This window comes from Gossypium raimondii, chromosome 12 (genome assembly GCF_025698545.1).
Source record: "Gossypium raimondii isolate GPD5lz chromosome 12, ASM2569854v1, whole genome shotgun sequence".
Taxonomy (NCBI): domain Eukaryota; kingdom Viridiplantae; phylum Streptophyta; class Magnoliopsida; order Malvales; family Malvaceae; genus Gossypium; species Gossypium raimondii.
Window position 1 is genome coordinate 21,091,470 of NC_068576.1, and position 18,058 is coordinate 21,109,527.

Genomic DNA, 18,058 nt, shown 5'->3' on the forward strand with positions numbered 1-18,058 from the left:
AGTTACGCCTAGAGGCATATGACAATTCGGTCATCTACAAAGGTAAGTCGAAGGCATTTCGTGACTCCAAGCTGATTCGCAAAGAATTTAAGGTGGGGGAAAAGGTACTACTCTTTAATTCTAAGCTTAAATTGTTTCCCGGTAAGTTAAAATCAAGGTGGCTTGGTCCATTTATAATAACCGAGGTACATCATCATGGGGCAATCGAAATAAGGAGCCTCGAAACTAATAAAATTTTTAAGGTGAATGGTCACAGGTTGAAACATTTTCATGAAGAGGAGCAAGCAACTTGGTTGGAGGAGATCAATCTTGAGGATCCATGAGGAATTGTGATGTCGAGCCAATGACTTAAAACAAAGGCGCTTGTGGGAGGCAACCCACGTATTCAGGGAAGTTTTCTTTTATCTTTTCTAATATTATTGTTTCTTTCAATTAAATAAATTTTTAAATTTTAATTTTCTTTCGCATTAGGGGCAATGCAAACGTTAAGTATGGGGGAGAATCAATTAATTGATTTTCTAACATATTTTATGTTTGTTTTAATTTAGCTACTTTCATAAATTTTGTTAAATTTCTTTACGTATTAAAATAAAAGAATGAAGGTGTATTTTATGAATTCAAGATTGATTGTGATTGTTGTATGTCGATTGGTTGGGATTAATTTTGTTTTCAATTGACTGATTTTGGTTTTGAAAAGAAAAAAAACTTGATTTTGTACTTTAAAATTGAAGAGATTTTTAGTCTGCTTACTTGATCGATCATGTGGTCCTTGTGAGGAGTTTGAGCCTAGAGAGTAAGTTGGGACATCCATGCCAACTTGAGAGGTTATTATTTATTCATGTGTGATTATTGTATCAATTGTCAATTACTCTAGAACTTGCTTTAGATCTTATTAAAGATAGTAATACATTTGATTTCCATTAAATATGATTCAAGAGGCCATAGGAATTAAGCCACAATTACTTATAAAAAAAAAACCAACCTTGACATTATTCCAATTAGTTAGCCAATTTGAAGCCTTAATTTCCCAATTTTTATGTACCTCCAGAAATTGAGCCAAAAGCCTAAATCAACCTACCTTATTAGGCTAGTTAATTCAGTTTGGAAGTTCATCATAACTCCGACATATGCTGGCCAATTTTGGGTGATGTTTAGCTGGAAATTACAGGCTGATTTTTGTGAGAAATAAGCAGCAAGTTGCAGCCTTCCGAGTGAATTTAATGAATGTAGCGTCATGTGATCATAAGGGAATGGATCGGTTGAACCAAGGGACATGGAAACAATGAAAGGCTGATTGATTTAGTTATCTTCTTGAATTGTTGAAAACAAAGAAAAAAAGAAAAAAAGAAGAAGAAGAAGAGAGAAATGAGAGAATTGATGACTCCCGGACGATTAACTAGTCTAAGAAAATTAGCTCCACCATCCAAATAAATTCCTCCCGTCCACTGCACATTACCTCGGCCCCATTACAACCTTAATTTGGCCTTAATTATATTTATGAAATTTTATGTATTATGTTAAGGTAAGATGGACAAGCAAGCCTATGGGGATAATTACGGTTGATTTCAATTTGAGAGCGTTGTACTAGCCTAAACACAATGAGTGAAGAGTGTTAATAATTTTATTCTTTTCGGTGAGAATTGATCAAAGAAGCATGATTAATTTCCTTTATATTTTCCTCTCTTGAATAAACCAAAATCTAAATTGTTGATTTTAGAATTCATCCCAAGCATGAGCGATGCAACAACTCTTTATTAGTCTTGATATTTCTGAAATTCTTCTTGATTCTTTTAAACTTGATTGCTCAGGGACGATCAATGGCTTAAGTATGGGGGAGTTTGTTAAGTTCAATTTTGAGCTTAACTTATTCAACTAAATTATTTAAATTATTGATTAAATTTTGAGTAATTGAATTTTGAATTAGTCTAAATTACAGCAAGAACATCCCATGCCGTAATAATGTTTTTCTGCTCCAATTCAGTAATTTAATGTTAAATTTTTAAGTCATGTGCAGGTGAATGACATTTTGATTTCCGTATGAGCTCAATTTGGAATTTAATTTCATGATTAAGCTGCTGAATGTTGATCATATGCTGGTTGAAGGAATTGAATTAGCATGTGGACAAAAGTCGGTCCAATTAGATGTATAGTAGACCAAACATACGACAAAATCAGCAAGGAAATTAAATTGATTTCCTTCCAGTGGTGGTCGACTCTAATTACATCAGCCTTGTAGAGTTTAATTAAAGCAAAACTATATTAAGCTAAGGCTATTTTCATGTGACGGGTTCAGCTAGGATAAAGGGGGATAAGATTGATTTTAATTTTTGAATTGATTGGAGGATATTATCCCATAAATAGAGAAGGTCAGCAGCTGGAACGAGGGGGAAGAAACAGAAAAACATACAGCAGCATAGGAAAGGCGTGATTCAAGCAAGCAGAATTTTCTAAAATTGGACCAGCAAATCCGATCAAGGAGCTAGAGTAGCAGCTAGTAAATTCGGCTAATTGGGAGAAGGGAAATTGGACGACTTGAAGAGCTTTGCCTTCCAAGAATTAGTTTGTAATTCATGTTCTTTTCAATGGATTCGTGCTCTGTTTTACTAGCTATGAGTGGCTAGTTTATTTACGCTTAGTTAGACACTTATGAAACCGAGCACAAGTGAATTGAAAATTTATTTTGTTCTAAAATCAAATTAGGCATTCTTGAATTGTCTGATTTTATCTTCCGAAGAATTTTTTTTCCAATTCAATTGGAGTGATCACCTAATTAATTTGGGAATTTTTCTTATAATCATTTAAGTGCAAATTGAGGAATCGAATTTCTCAATTAACATTAGAATTAGTGATAATTAATTGGCCGTAGCTAATTAAGACAACTTCAGATTTAATCTTAGAAGCCGCTGGTGGATTTTCTTTGGTTAAGGCCAGGCGAAGTCTCTCAATCTCTAAAAAAAATCTTTAACAAGTCAACACAAAGATAAGTAAAGGTAAATTTCAATCATGGACGTTCTCTAATTGAATAATTTACTAGGGATAGGAAGTCGCTTCGTAAGTGATTTTTCAGCCTTGCTGCTAATTTGATTTCTTAGCTTAATTTCAGGTTGCAAAGAACTTGTGCTTGGTGGATTAAGGCGTCAATAACTAAGCATTATTCCTCTCTTGATATTTTCTCCTCAGCAGTTTTAATTCGAGCCAAAGTTTATTTATTACTTGAGACTATTTTTAGCAATCATAAAACATAAACTCCCCCCATTTTTCCTCTCTTTAGTTTCGCATGCTTTTTACATTACTTTAATTTTAAATCGCTTCGAATAGATTTGTTGCAAGCTTCCTCGTGGGACGATTCCCTATTTACCCTATATTACAAGTTAATGTAGGTTAAGAATGTGAGTTTAATTTGGCAGACGTAAACGACAGTTACCAGGCATTGCCCACGCCCATCGCATGACCGGACCTCGGTGCCCCCCACCGCCGGTTAGGTCCTCGATGGTGCTCCAGTGAGCCATTTCGACGAGGCATCACAGAATATACAAAATGATGCAACGAGTCCCTCCCCAATCCCAAAGGTAGAATTTGGATATCTTTACATGTGACGTACCCAACAATGAACTAATCGTTCCGGTCCCTCCCCAATCCCAAAGGTAGAATTTGGATATCATTACATGTGACGTACCCAATAATAAATGAATCGTCCCAGTCCCTCCCCTTGGTCGTGCGTGAGCCTTCGGCACCATCGACAACCTAGGTCCTTGGTCGTGCGGGAGCCTCGGGCACCATCGGTAACCTAGGCCCTTGGTCATGCGAGAGCCTCGGACACCATCGTCAAAATAGACCCTTGGTCGTGCGAGAGCATTGAGCACCATCGGCACCTTGGTGCTTTGATGTGTGGAGCCTCAGACACCATCGGGAACCTAGAACGTTGGATGTGACAGTGCCTCAAGCAACAATGGCAGCCTGGTACCTCAGATGTGCGGGCAAAAGAAAAGTGTCCCCGTTTCAGACATACGAGTGTCGCCTGGTAGGTTGCCTGGTAGTGGTCGCCTGGTAGCGTAGCGCGCGCGTGTTTTGATTTTCTCTAAGAATTGGACGATTTCGTTTCTTGTTTTCTAGCTTGTGTGTCTGCCTTATTCGTCTTGAATATTATGGCAGTAAAGGGGGTTTGATTGTGTGGTTTCCTTTGGTGTTGTTTTCTTACGATTTTGTTTTCCTGTTTTGTTGGTGGTGCGCCTGAGTTGATTGTGATTGGTGTCAGACGATGATTGTTCAGTGGACAAGACTTTTGCGCTGTTTTGTTGGTATCGTGTTCATGTACAGGGTTTGCCTGTTTGCTTTTGCGGTGTTTCTTGCTTTCTCGGTGGCAGAGGGTTTTAACCGCGAGACAAAACGTTTGCGTGTGGAGCCCATTTGTCGTCTCTTTTTTATCAGTTTTTTGGTTTATTTATTTTAGTTTTATCCATTTTCTCTCTATTGTCGTTGACTTCTCGGGTGTTTTACGTAGGTTGTGTTGCTTTTGCATGGTTTATGCATGGTTTTGACATTTTCTCGTGGGATTTGACTGATTGCCACTGTGGCCCATAAGGAGGCTCTGCTTTATGTTTTGACTTTTCTATTTCCGTACGTTTCTTGGGTGTTGTTTTTGCATAGTTTTATGGTTTTTTCTTTCTTTCTTTCTGGGGATTGCATTTTTAACTTGTTTGTAAGGTTCATGTTTTGCTTGTTTCTCTCCATTTTTTTCGCATTTCTTATTGGAGTTGTAGGGTGTTTTCTCGTTAGTTGTCTGGGTTTCTCCATGGCATTTTGGTTTCTGCGTCTTGGCTGGTTTCTTGGTTGACAAATTTGGCTCCTTCGCTCTGTTGAGGTGCGGGGGATCTTTTTTGGTTCCTGGCGTTTTGCCTGTGCTTGATGTGCCGTCGCCTTTGGTTTTCTCTCCGGTCTGTGGTGAACGTTTGTTGTGGTCTCCGTCCGTTCCTTTCTTGTTCTTCTTTATCGTGTTTTAGCAGTGCTCTAAGGCTGTCGAGTCATGGAGGAGAAGTCAGACTGTGAAATCAATCCAATGACGGGGGAACTTAGCGACCTTCTGGCGAGGCTGAAATTTTCAGAAGAAGAATCCGTCCAAATTGTTTGCAAAAATGACGATCACAGTGGACGCGGCTTTGAGTCGTGGGCAATCGGTAAGATTATGGCGACAGAGACCCCAAATAGGGAGGCTATGTACAGGGTCTTCAAGTCGCTGTGGTATACCAAGGAAGAGGTGGAGTTTGTTGCATTAAAGGAAGGGATGGTGATTGTTAAGTTTAGGTGCCAGGAGGATCGCAGTCACATTTTGAACCTTACGCCGTGGCTGTTCGATAGGTGCTTATTCTCAATGTTGCTGTTTGAGAAAGGAAAGGCCATTGAGACGTATGAATTTGGGTGGTCGCCCTTTTGGCTCAGGATTTATAACATTCCTTTAGAGCTTATGGATCGACAGACGGCGCTAGATGTTGGAAATGCGGTGGGTGAGCTGGTGGCGATTGACTGGAAGGACCGAAATGGGGGGTGGACTGATTTTATTAGGATCAAAGTTAAAATAAATATATTAAAACCCTTAAGGAGAGTGGTGAAATTACTGGACAGAGAGAGGTCGGAAGTGACAGGGGTAATAAAGTATGAACGGCTTCCAGATTTTTGCTATGCTTGTGGGCTGATAGGACACTCGAGCAAGAAGTGTAAATATAAGGAGGAAAGCTTTGCGGTGACTGAGTCAAGTCTACAATATGGTGGTTGGATGAGGGCACCGACTGTTAATTTAACCCAGGACAAAGGTATATGGAGAAATGGGGTGGAAATTGTTAAAAAAAAGGTTCAAAGGAGTGATGATAGGGAGGAAAGCCAGTCAAACTCGAAGGGGGAAGTGGGCAGATGGGACAGAAAGAAAAGGAAAGACCTTGTGAAGAGGAATCAATGTCTACTTCCCCTGCGGGGAAAAAGAGTCATAGAGTTATAAGGGACGGTATGGGAAGGTTTAAGAGCAAACGAAAGAGACACAGGGGTTTAGGAGGAGATAGTATGGAAGAAAGTCTGACAAAAATGGCTAAAAGGAGGCTGTTAGAGAGTCTCTCACCTTTGAAGGCGGTGGCTGGTGACTAGCCCCTCAAGAACAATGAAAATCTTTTGTTGGAACTGTCGTGGGGTTGGAAACCCCGCAACAGTTCGTGAGCTAAAGCAACTTCTCGTTGCAAATGTTCCTGATATCGTTTTCTTATGTGATACCAAAATTCACGCTAACGAGATTTCCCGTATTCGGACCATGTGCAGGATGGAGGGGTGTTTTGTTGTTATCTCGGATAGGAAGAGTGTGGTCTGGCGCTGATGTGGAGGGAAGGTGTTGATGTTACAGTTCAGAATTACTTAAGATTTCACATTGATTCGGTGGTCTGTATGGAGAATGGGGAGAAGGTTCGGTTCACTAGCTTTTATGGGAAAACTGAGCCAAGTCTAAGGAATGATGCGTGGGAGATGTTGAGAAGAGTGAAGAGGACGGTTAATGAAAGTTGGATTGTGGGGGGATTTTAATGCTATCTTGAACTATTCTGAGAAGGATGGTGGCCGCAAAAAAACCTAATGCCGTGATGGAAGAGTTTGGGGATATCTTGGAGGAGTTAAGCCTGATGGATGTGAAAACGTTCAATGGCTGGTTCACTTGGTCAAATAACAGAGAAGGAAACAAGCTGGTGAAAGAAAGATTGGATAGGTTTGTCATTTCGGACAATATTATGGAGAAAATGCCGTTCCTTGCCTCCTATATTGTGCGCCAGTCAAAGTCTGACTATGAAGCCATCCTTATGGACTTTTATGGGAATAGGCCGAAGGTGAAAGGAAATGATCCAAAGGTTTGGTTTAGGTATGATCGATGTTAGGCCAAGGAGTGGGAAGCCAGAGACATTATTTCTAGTATTTGGTCCAACGAGAGAACAATTTTGCTACGAAAAATGGAGCTGATTTACGAGAGACTTGCTCCGTGGCAACACCAACGATACAGAAGGATGATTTACAAAGTTAAAAGTTTGGAAAAGGATATTGGTAGTTTGATGGATGGGCCTATGAACGAGAGAACTACGAAGTTGATAAAGGAAGCTCGTTACAAGTTGGGCCAGTTGTATGATGCGGAAGAGCAATATTGGGCAACTAGATCGAGATCCCAGTGGCTCAGGGAAGGGGATAGAAATACGCGCTACTTTCACGAACGGGCGTCGGGGTGTAGAAAAAAGAATAGCATCGATAGGCTTAAAGATGAGCAGGGTAATTGGCACGATGACAATGACGAGATCTGTCGCGTTGCTTGTGACTATTTTAATGGGTTATTTAAGACTTCTTTAGAGTCGGGGAAGGATAATGGACTGCATGTTATCCCTGAAAGTATAAGCAACGATATGAACAGGAGGCTGAATGGAGAGTTTTCTAAGGATGAGATTCTGCTGGCTTTCAATCAAATGGACCCTCGTAAGGCTTCGGGGACCGATGGGCTGTCGGGGAGCTTTTTTAAGGACCATTGGACGATGGTGGGCGAGGATGTTTTGCCATGTGCCAGGATATTCTCAATGGTTATAGGAATGCTGAGCCGATTAACGAAAATCTCATTGTTTTGATACCAAAAATTAAAAACCCCTGTGCTATGACTAACTTTCGTCCAATTAGTTTGTGCAAGTTTCTCTACAAGATTGTTTCGAAGGCTCTTGCTAACAGGCTTAAAGCGATCCTTCCTATATGCATCAGCCAAAATCAGAGCGCTTTCGTCCCTAACAGGATGATCCATGATAACATTCTGGTGGCTCATGAGATTATGCGTTATCTCAGGAGTTCTAAAAATGGCCCCAACAAGGGTTGTGTGGTTAAGCTCGACATGAGCAAAGCCTACGACCGCGTGGAATGGATCTTCCTTATGAACGTTATGATCAAGATGGGTTTCTCTGATATGTGGGTGAAAAAAATTATGGATTGTGTATGTTGGGTCCGATACAGAGTTAAATGTAACTCCAGTATATCCGATATCATTATACCGGAAAGAGGGCTCCGGCAAGGAGACCCGTTATCCCAATATTTGTTTCTTTTCTGTATGGAAGCTTTGTCCCGCATGTTGATTCATGCTCAAGAGACAAAGGCCATTAAGGGAGTCCGGGTGAGTAAGGATGGCCCAAGAATAAACCACCTATTTTTTTGCTGATGATGCTTTATTGTTTATCAGGAACAGATAGAGCGAGGCGGAGGCTTTCTCAGAAATTCTGGAGTCCTTTGAAAAGATGTCTGGCCAAAAGATAAATTTGGAGAAGTCGATGGTCTACTTTAGTCCCAATACCTCCGGCCCTCAACGTGCGAGATTGAGTAGTATTCTTAAGATGAGGGTGGTTGATAACCTTGATACTTATCTAGGTCTGCCCATCCCGATTGGCAAGAAGAAGTCGGTGGCTTTCCAGGGCATGGATCGGATGGCTAACAGAATTAACAGTTGGTCTAAGAGGTTACTATCGAATGGTGGCAAAGAGGTCTTTATTAAGTCGGTCCTTCAGGTGATCCCCACTTATGCGCTGTCAGTTTTCTTTGCCCCTGAGGGTATCCTGGAGAAGTTTCAAAAATTGATAAGCCGATTTTGGTGGAGTGGAAAGGTTAAGTCTAGAGGCTGAAATTGTTTGGCGTGGGATCGGGTTTGCTTCCCGAAAGGTATGGGGGTCTGGGTTTCAGGGATCTGCGGCGGTTCAATGTACCGTTGCTGGGAAGACAAGTGTAGAGGTTGGTAAGCTGCAAAGACACGCTATGTTTCAAAGTTTTAAGTGCCAAGTATTTCCCGGAAGGTGATACTTTTCGGCCAAAGAAAGTTGATAAGCCGTCATTTACGTGGAAGAGTATTGCTAGAGCTGCATGTATTTTGCATGAGGGTTTCGGGTGGAACGTGGGAAATGGCAGAAAGATTGACTTTTGGCAGGAGAACTGGGGTGTTGAAGGGCTCTCGGGGAGTCGATCCTTCTGAACAGAAGGGAGGTGACCGAGACTAGGGTCTGTGAGCTGATTGACGATTCGAATGTTGGCTAGCAGGAGGAGAAGGTTCGGGAGATTTTTGGTGATTACATGGGGGACCAAATCTGCAAAATACCCATTCTCTATAATGGCTCTGACGATCATCGCATTTGGTTTCATAATCTGCTGGGATCCTACTACACAAAATCCGCATACTCTTGGATGACTTTAAAATATGTGGGCTTTGGTCCCCATCGATTTGTTTAGAGGCTCATCTGGAAACTTCAAACCTTACCAAAGATCAAGGTTTTTTGCTGGCGAATTGGTCATGACATTTTGCCGACGTACGAGAATATTTCCAAAATCAAGAGGGACTTTAACTGCATATGCCCGTGTTGTGGGATCGAGAAGGAGACCCTCATACATGCTCTGAAAGATTGCCGAAAAGCTAGGGCGGTTTTGACTTTCAGGGTATTGATGACGCTCTTGTGGAAGGTCGTTATCGAAGATGCGTAGACTGGATTGAAGATGCGGCTCGATCGCTGGATAAGAAGGCTCTGTCGGAATTTGTTACTGTGCTTTGGAATATTTGGAACAGCAGAAATAATAAAGTTTTTAGAAACACGAAGGATGAGGCGAGGCTTATCTGGGATAGAGCGGCTGTGTGGAATAGGGATTTTCACATTTTTAATTTTATGGAAAAACCGATGATTCCCAAACCGGTTGGGGAGAATGGGTGGTAGAAACCTGGTACTGGGGTGGTAAAAATAAATTCTGATGCTGCTGTTGATGGGAGAAGGATGAGTTTCGGGCTTGCTGCGAGCGACCATGAGGACTTCGTGCTTGGGGGCGCACGGGTGTCATGGAGAATCACGTTGGCACTGAATGGGCCGAGTTGCAGGCGTTAGCGGAAAGCTTGGAGCTGGCTCAGGAGAAAAGATGGCTTAAGCTGGAGCTGGAGTCGGACTGTGCGAATTTGGTAAATCGGATGAAAAGGGCGCGCGTTGACTTTTCAACCTATGGCTTCCGCATTCTGCAGCTTCTTAATTTGTTTGAATCGTGTTTTACTTTTAACTTTGTTTGGACTCCGCGCTGTTGTAATACAGTGACAGGCCAACTTTGTTTTTGGGCCTTTAAAAACAATTGTTCTTAGGCTTTTGAAATGGACTATCCGATTGAGATCCATGATGTAATTTTGAAAGATGCTATTAATTGAATTGTCTCGACCTTCGGGTCTTTCAATCAAAAAAAAAGAGTGTCGCCTGGTAGCACATTGCTAAAGTTTTTTTTAGCTCTTTAGGGGGAGGTGATATTGAGCAAGTAGTGGTTGTCCAGGGCACTGCCCACGCCCACCGCATGCCCGAATATCGGTGCCCCCCACCGGCGAGCCATTCCGATAGCATTGGCCCTTGGTCGCGGGGGAGCCTCAGGCACCATCGGCACCTTGGTGCTAGGATGTGCGGGAGCCTCGAACACCATCGGCAACCTAGGCCCTTGAACTTGCGAGACCCTCGGGCACCATTAGCACCTAGGTGCTTAGATGTGTTTGAGCCTCAAACACCATCGGCGGGACCCTCGGGCACCATCGGCAACCTAGGCCCTTGGTCGTGCGAGAGCCTCGGGCACCATCGAAACCATGGCTCTCGGATGTGCAGGAGCCTCGGACAACATCGACAAACTAGTCCCTTGATCTTGCGGAAGCCTCGGGCACCATCGGCTACCTAGGCCCTTGGTCGTGTGAAAGCCTCGGGCACCATTGGCACCTGGGTGCTCGGATGTGTGGGAGCCTCGAACACCATCGACAAACTAGGCCCTTGGTCGTGCGGGAGCCTCGGACACCATCGACACCTCAATGCTATGATGTGCGGGAGCCTCGGACATTGTCGGTAACCTAGACCCTTGGTCGTGCGGGAGCCTCAGACACCATTGGCAAACTCAGTGCTATGATGTGTGGGAGCCTCGAACATTGTCGGTAACCTAGGCCCTTGGTCGTGCGGTAGCCTCGGACACCATCAGTAAGCTAGGCCCTTGGTCGTGCGGGAGCCTAGGGCACTATCGGTACCTCAGTGCTATGATGTGCAGATGCCTCAGACACTATCGGTAACTTAGGCCCTTCGTCGTGCGGGAGCCTCGAGCACCATCGACAACTTGGTGCTTGAATGTGCGGGAACCTCTGACACCATCGGCAACATAGGCCCTTGGTCGTGTGTGAGCCTCGGGCACCATCGGCAACTAGGCCCTTGGTCGTGCTGGAGCCTTGGGAACCATCGGCAACTACACCCTTGGTCGTGCGGGAGCCTCGGGCACCATCGGCACCTAGGTGCTCGAATGTGCGAGAGCCTCAGGCACCATCGGCAACTAGGCCCTTGGTCGTGCGGGAGCCTCGGGGACCATCGGCAACTAGACCCTTGGTCGTGCGGGAGCCTCGGGCACCATCAGCAAACTAGGCCCTTGGTCGTGTGGGAGCCTAGGGCACTACTGGTACCTCAGTGCTACGATGTGCGGAAGCCTCAGACACTACCAGCAGCCTAGGCCTTGCTCGTGCCAGAGCCTCGGGCACCATCGACACCTCAGTGCTATGATGTGCGGGAGCATCGGACATTGTCGATAACCTAGGCCCTTTGTAACAGCCCGATTTTGGGCCTAGTCGGAATAGTGGTTTCGGGACCACAAATCCGACGAGGGAAAATATGGTTATTATTATATTTTTATGGTCTACAATTTCACGGAAAATTTTCGTAAAAATTTCGTTCGAAAATTTCGACGTTTGGGCACTCAATTTAGTCAAAAGGACTAAATTGTAAATAGTCAAAAGTTGAGTTCTACATCTTAGAGGTGTCTAATTGTTATGAAATTTTAAATTGGAGGTCTTTATGTGGTAATTAGACCATTAGTTAGTTGATGGACAAAAATAGACATAAGAAATGGGTGAAATAGATTTTTTTAAATGGGGCATTTTAGTCATTTGGTTATTAAATAGAATTAAATGGGAAAAAGATGGCAAAATATGCTCATCTTCTTCATGGTGAACGAAATCAGCAAGGGGAAGCCATATTTAGGGTTTTAAGCTTTCAAGCTCCATAATCAAGAAAGGCGTGAAGAGTATATCAAGCGGGAAAAGAAAAGATAGTGGAGTAAAGTGTAAAATTACGATATTTTGCACCGAGGTAAGTAAACACGTGACTTAATGTATTATTTTGATATTATTTGATATATGTTGAGATTTATTTGGAATTAAAATAAATGTTTGGCAATATCCTAAAAATGTTGTTAAATCGGAAAGGTGATAAAGGGTTGCAATATATGGGTTATGGGTTGAACACTCGGAATAAGTAGGAGTATGTTGTATATAAAAGGGGTTCTTGTGTCTGATTCCCGATTTATGGGTGGTGCTATGCGTGATCCACCATATCTTTGAAATGTGAAAGGGGTTGCTATGTCTTTGATTCCCAGGGGTTGCTAAGTCTTGATTCCCGATTTCATTGGTGGTGCTAAGTCGATATCCACCATATCTTTGAAATGAAAGGGGGTTGCTATGTCTGATTCCCAGGGGTTGCTAAGTCTTGATTCCCGATTCGGTGGTGGTGCTAAGTCGGGATCCACCAATAACGGCTAACATTCCAGTGTTCAACGAAAAAGTGTGGAAGATGAATATTGCCTTATGGTGGAAAATTTTATGGGGTAAATATTGAGTTGAATACTAAATCGACCCATGTATGAGATGGGAGAAAATATCAAAAAGCATAAAAGGAACGATTTAATTATAAACTGTGTTGAACAACAGCAATTGGGTAACTTTGAAAAAATCACCATAAATGGTGGAAAATGAATGGGAAGCTGAATAATATATGAAATTGAAGTTGAATGTATCTATTCTCATATGAAAGAAATAGAATAAGCAAAGGAGTTGTATTTTTGGAGATATCTGAATTTTACTGAAACAGGGCTGGATTGATTTCGAGATCCCCTGTTCTAACTTTGGAAAATTACCAAAAATTGTAAAAAAATAATTATGGCATGAAATTTATATCCATGGAATCCTTATTGAGTCTATTTTTATTAGAAACAAGCGAAACCATTTTTCAAATTTTGTACAGGGAGTTAAGTGAATTTTAGTGAGGAAGGGTCAGAACCGTTGGGCAGTGAAACAGGGAAGGTTTAATGAATAAACTGTACTAATTGGCTGGGTTAAAATTCTGAAATTTTATGGTGAAATGGTATATGAGTCTAGTTTCAGGAAAATTTACGGAACTCAATTTGGAGCCCTGTAGCTCCAGATAAAAATAAATTAGCGACTATGATGCAGAAAAACAGCTTGCTGGAAATTGCCTAAACAATAAAGTTATTCATGAATAAGTTTATATTTTGGTGTAGTTATGGGAGTAATTACTTATTTATCATGTGTTTACTTACTAAGCTATATGCTTACTCGATTTTATTTTCTCTTGGTTATAGTGACTTCCAACAACTCGGAAATTGGAGCGAAGTCGGACAATCATCTACACTATCCTTCACATTTGGGGTATTTTACTACTAGTGTTAGAAATTTTATGGCATGTATAGACAATTTATGTAATGTGGGATCATCATGTAAATATATGTTATGGTTCCCTTTTAAATGTAGTGTTTATTAATAGTTAAACTATATGTGTGTTTATACAAATGAAATTGGTTGGTATATTGGAATGTGTTCTAAATTTGCAGGAGGTTTAAGCAAAAATAAGTAGGAATCTTTGTTAAATTTTTAAAATTTAGTAATACCTCATACTCTGTTCCGGTAAGGAATACGGGTAAGGGGTGTTACACCCTTGGTCTTGTGGGAGCCTCGGACACCATTAGCAAGCTAGGCCCTTGGTCGTGCGGGAGCCTAGGGTACTATCGGCACCTCGGTGCTATGATGTGCAGATGCCTCAGACACTATCGCTAACCTAGGCCTTTCGTCGTGCGGGGAGCCTCGAGCACCATCGACACCTTGGTGCTTGGATGTGCGGGAACCTCTGACACCATCGGCAACATAGGCCCTTGGTTGTGCGGGAGCCTCGGGCACCATCGGCAACTAGGCCCTTAGTCGTGCTGGAGCCTCGGGGACCATCGGCAACTAGACCCTTGGTCGTGCAGGAGCCTCGGGCACCATCGGCACCTAGGTGCTCGAATGTGCGAGAGCCTCGGACACCATCGGCAAACTAGGCCCTTGGTCTTGGGGGAGCCTCGGGCACCATTAGCATCTGGGCGCTCGGATGTATGGGAGCCTCGGACACCATCGGCAAACTAGGCCCTTGGTCGTGCGGGAGCCTCGGGCACCATTGGCACCTCAGTGCTATGATGTACAGGATCGTCGAGCAGCACCGGCACCTTGGTGTTGGATGTGCGGGAACCTCGGACAGCATCGGCAACCTAGGCCCTTGGTCGTGCGAGAGCCTCGGGCACCATCGGCTCCTGGGTGCTCAGATGTGCGGGAGCCTCAAACGCCATCGGCAAACTAAGCCCTTGGTCGTGTGGGAGCCTCGGGCACCATCGGCAAAATAGGCCTTTGGTCGTGCAAGAGCCTCAGGCACCATCGGTACCTTGGTGGCTCGAATTTACGGGAGCCTCGAGCAACATCGGCACCTTGGTGGCTCTGATGTACGGGAGCCTTGGACACCATCGGCAACCTTGGTGCTTAGATGGGCGGGAGCCTCGAGGACCCCCGGCACCTTGGTGTCTGGGATGTGTGGGCTAAAGAAAAGTTTCCCCATTTCAGACAGACGAATGTTTTCTGGTAGCACATTGACGAAGTTTTTTTAGCTTTTTAAGGGGTAGAGATCCGCTGCCCCCCGACGTGGCTCCCCTACAAGCTAAGGCGGGGTGCGTCTCACCCCCCATGGGGGTCAAGTTGTCCCGCAATAACTCATCAACGGTGGTGAGTTGGTCACCGGCGCTAGTGACCGGGGAGACAATTTTCCGGTCGGTCAAGCCCGTGCCCATAGAAATGTAGCCAATGACTCCAGGACCAAGTTCCCTATATCGGGGAAAGATCTCTTGGGGTGGCTTATGTGTTGCTATGGGCTCGAGCTTGGCTTGCCTGTCCACCCCCGTCATGTTTAGGGACGCCTTGTGCATCCCAAGTTAGCAACCACACTGCGCCTTGGCCTTCCCAAGCCCTTGCCTGCATTCGAAGCTACCCGTGACCCTAGTACCAAGTCCCTTTGACGGTAACGGCTCACTGAGGGGTGTAAGTTGAGTTTGTAGGCTCGGTCTTTGTTGCTCACGCGGCATGTTGAGGGCCATACAGTGCCGACATCGCGGAGGAATGCAACCTGGTTGATCCTGCCATTAGTCATATGCTTGTCTCAAAGATTAAGCCATGCATGTGTAAGTATGAACAAATTCAGACTGTGAAACTGCGAATGGATCATTAAATCAGTTATAGTTTGTTTGATGGTATTTGCTACTCGGATAACCGTAGTAATTCTAGAGCAAATACGTGCAACAAACCTTGACTTTTGGAAGGGATGCATTTATTAGATAAAAGGTCAACGCGGGCTTTGGCTGTTGCTCTGATGATTCATGATAACTCGACCGATCGCACAGCCTTTGTGTCGGTGACGCATCATTTGAATTTCTGCCTTATCAACTTTCAATGGTAGGATAGTGGCCTACAATGGTAGTGACGGGTGACGGAGAATTAGGGTTCGATTCAAGAGAGGGAGCCTGAGAAACGGCTACCACATCCAAGGAAGGAAGCGGTAGCAAATTACCCAATCGACACGGGAGGTAGTGAGAATAAATAACAATACCGGGCTCTATGAGTCTGGTAATTGGAATGAGTACAATCTAAATCTCTTAACGAGGATCCATTGGAGGGCAAGTCTGGTGCCAGCAGCCGCGGTAATTCCAGCTCCAATAGCGTATATTTAAGTTGTTACCGTTAAAAAGCTCGTAGTTAGACTTAGGGGTGGGTCGGTTGGTCTGCCTCATGGCGAGCATCGGTCTGCTCGTCCCTACTATCGGTGATGCGCTCCTGGCCTTAATTTGCCAGGTTGTTCCTCCGACGCTATTACTTTGAAGAAATTAGACTGCTCAAAGCAGGCCTACGCTTGTATACATTAGCATGGGATAAAAGCATAGGATTTTGATCCTATTGTGTTAGCCTTCGGGATCGGAGTAATGATTAACAGGGACAGTCAGAGGCATTCGTATTTCATTGTCAGAGGTGAAATTCTTGGATTTATAAAAGACAGACAACTACGAAAGCATTTTCCAAGGATGTTTTTATTAATCAAGAACGAAAGTTGGGGGCTCGAAGACGATCAGATATCGTCCTAGTCTCAACCATAAACGATCTTGACCTGTGGACCCATGGATGTTGCTTTTAGGACTCATGGCACCTTATGAGAAATCAAAGTCTTTGGGTTCCGGGGAGTATGGTCGCAAGGTGAAACTTAAAGAAATTGTGGAAGGGCACCACTGAAGTGGAGCTGCGGCTTAATTGACTCAACACGGAAACTTACGAGTCCGGACATATTAAGGATTGATGATGAGAGCTCTTTCTTGATTCTATGGGTGGTGGTGCATGGCCTTCTTAGTTGGTGGAGCGATTTGTCTGGTTAATTCTATTAACGAACGAGACCTCAGCCTGCTAACTAGCTACACGGAGGTGATCCTCCATGGCTAGCTTCTTAGAGGGACTATGGCCTTCTAGGCCAAAGAGGTTTGAGGCAATAACAGGTTTGTGATGCCCTTAAATGTTTTAGGTCGTACGCACGCTACACTGATGTATTCAACGAGTCTATAGCTTTGGCCAACATGCCCAGGTAACTTTTGAAATTTCATCGTGAAGGGGATTGATCATTGTAATTGTTGGTCTTCAACGAGGAATTCCTCGTAAGCACGAGTCATCAGCTCGTGTTGACTACGTCTCTACCCTTTGTACACACCGCCCATCACTCCTACCAATTGAATGGTCCGGTGAAGTGTTTGGATTACGACGACGTGGACGGTTCACTGCCTGCGACGTCGCGAGAAGTCCACTGAACCTTATCATTTAGAGGAAGGAGAAGTCGTAACAAGGTTTCCGTAGGTGAACCTGCGGAAGGATCATTGTCGAAACCTACCTAGCAGAACGACCCGTGAACGCATTGTAAACAACACTGGAGGTGGTGCGGGTGCATCCTCGTCTCTCGCCACCCCCGTGTCTCGGAGTGGTCAGTCTCGTCGTCCCTTTGCCCATCGGGTGGGGTAAGATGCCGGGATCAACCTATTTGAGGAAAAATGAACAAACCCGCGGCGCGAATCGCACGAAGGAATCGAAACAAAAAAGGGGCACATCCCCTGTCGTCGCAACGTTCGCGGTGTCGGTGCTTCAGTGATGTTGTTATCTTGTCACAAAATATACAGAACGACCCTCGACAACAGATATCTTGGCTCTCGCATCGATGCAGAACGTAACGAAATGCGATACTTGGTGTGAATTGCAGAATCCCATGAACCATTGAGTCTTTGAACACAAGTTGCGTCCCAAGCCATTAGGCCGAGGGCACGTCTGCCTGGGTGTCACGCATCGTCGCCCCCATCCAACCATGAGCCCTTAAGCCCCGATTGGACTGCGGGTAGAAATTGGCCTCCTGTGCGTTCACAGCCAGCCGTTGGCCTAAACTCGAGTCCTCGACGACATCATCGTTGCGACGATCAGTGGTAATGCTGTAAGCAACCTCGTTCGGAGTCATGCGCGTTCGTCGATCGAGACCCTTGAACCCTTTTGTCATCACAAGGACGGTGCTCGCATCGCGACCCCAGGTCAGGCAAGATTAACGCTAAGTTTAAGCATATCAATAAGCAGAGGAAAAGAAACTTACCAGGATTCTCCTAGTAGCGGCGAGGGAACCGAGAAAAGCCTAGCTTGAGAATCGATCGCCATCGGCGTCCGAATTGTAGTTTGGAGAAGCATCCTCAGCGACGGACTAGGCGCAAGTCCCCTGGAAAGGGGCACCGAAGAGGGTGAGAGCCCCGTCGTTCCCGGACCCTGCCGTGCCACGAGGTGCTATCTACGAGTCAGGTTGCTTGGGAATGCATCCCTAATCGGGCG

At 44.3% G+C, this 18,058-nt stretch overlaps 2 non-coding genes across 2 annotated transcripts in view; both read left to right on the forward strand.

Moving 5' to 3' along the window:
• The first annotated feature begins 17,373 nt into the window (after window positions 1-17,373).
• LOC128035653 (5.8S ribosomal RNA) lies at window positions 17,374-17,529 on the forward strand. The gene has a single exon (XR_008192205.1). It is a non-coding gene; the product is annotated as a 5.8S ribosomal RNA (ribosomal RNA).
• A 231-nt stretch (window positions 17,530-17,760) lies between these two features.
• LOC128035802 (28S ribosomal RNA) overlaps window positions 17,761-18,058 on the forward strand; it is a 3,216-nt gene continuing 2,918 nt past the window's right edge. Inside the window, exon 1 of the ribosomal RNA XR_008192350.1 lies at window positions 17,761-18,058. This exon is cut by the window's right edge and continues 2,918 nt beyond it. This is a non-coding gene — a ribosomal RNA (28S ribosomal RNA).